Genomic DNA, 1274 nt, shown 5'->3' on the forward strand with positions numbered 1-1274 from the left:
TTTATATATTTAAATTCCACTCGACAAAGAAAAATCAACCAAAAAAATGAGTTCGTGTGTTACCTCTGACACGTGTGTCATAGGTTTGCCATCACTGCAGTGTAGTGGTATGAAAGCAGCCATAGACAATACAAATGAATGAGCATGCTAAGTGTCAATAAAATTTTATTTATGGACAGTGAAATTTGAATTTCATCTAATTTTGACATGTGGCAATATATTATTTTTCTTTTCATTAAAAATAATTTAAAATGGAAAAAGCATTCTTAATTCATGGGTTGCAGAAAAACAGGTGGTAGGCAGGCTGGCTGTACATATTTGGCCAACTGGCCAGAGATTTGCAAACCCCAGAGCTAGAGTCTAATTCTGCCATAGTTCTGGTATTAGCTGGTTCTTATCTCCCTACGGGTCTGCATGAGGCCCAGAGAGGGATTATTAAGTTTGAACTCAAAGACCGGCTTCCTGCTGCACAGTCCATGGTCCTTAACAAAGCTCTAAGCTGCTGGTTTAGTCATTATTTCAAATGTGGTGTTTGTGTCCATGTGGTGCAGAAAATAGATATGTGGTCAGCGGCCCTTTCCAGGAGTTGACCATGTAAGGGCTGTCCTCTTATTAGCAGCCAGTGGCAACCTAAGTTTGTCAAGCCTGACCCCAGGCTTACTCACCCGTTTCCTTTCGTTTATGCATTCTCGGGTTGCGCAGGCCCGCCCTCCGGGGAGGCCCATCTGTCCCTTACTATTTGAGTCCCTGTTGTCTCATTGGCGGCTTTCGAAGCAGCTGCAAAATATGTTTTTAACTTTAAGTGGAATTTGGGGTCATCGGCGTGGAGCCTGGAACAGTTACTCTCAGCAAGGGCTCTTTCAGCTCCGACATTCTATAGCTTCACGGGCTCTGGTGAGTGTTAACTAACTCCTCCCAGCTTCCCAAGGCTGGACTTTCACTGCGGGTAATAATTAATGAGGCATTTGCTCAAGGGCTGGGGAATAATGTGCACTGCTTTTTTTTTCTGTTGTTGTCATCGGAATCTGCTTGGTTGCCTAGCACCGCACTGGTCTGCCTGGTCGTCCCTCCTCTCAGCTCAGCTGCTCCTATCGCTTCGCAACCGCAGCTTTACGACAGGGGCTCGGACAGGGACCCGGACCGGAGGTGTTCGCTGGCGCTCAGGGGGCTGCGGCAAAAGCGCCGCTAGCCCACAGAACCATGCTGCGAGGCAAGTCCCGGCTCAACGTGGAGTGGCTAGGCTATTCGCCCGGGTTGCTTCTCGACCAAGGGGC

This window comes from Myotis davidii, unplaced genomic scaffold (genome assembly GCF_000327345.1).
Source record: "Myotis davidii unplaced genomic scaffold, ASM32734v1 scaffold1105, whole genome shotgun sequence".
In the NCBI taxonomy this organism is placed as follows: Eukaryota; Metazoa; Chordata; class Mammalia; order Chiroptera; family Vespertilionidae; genus Myotis; species Myotis davidii.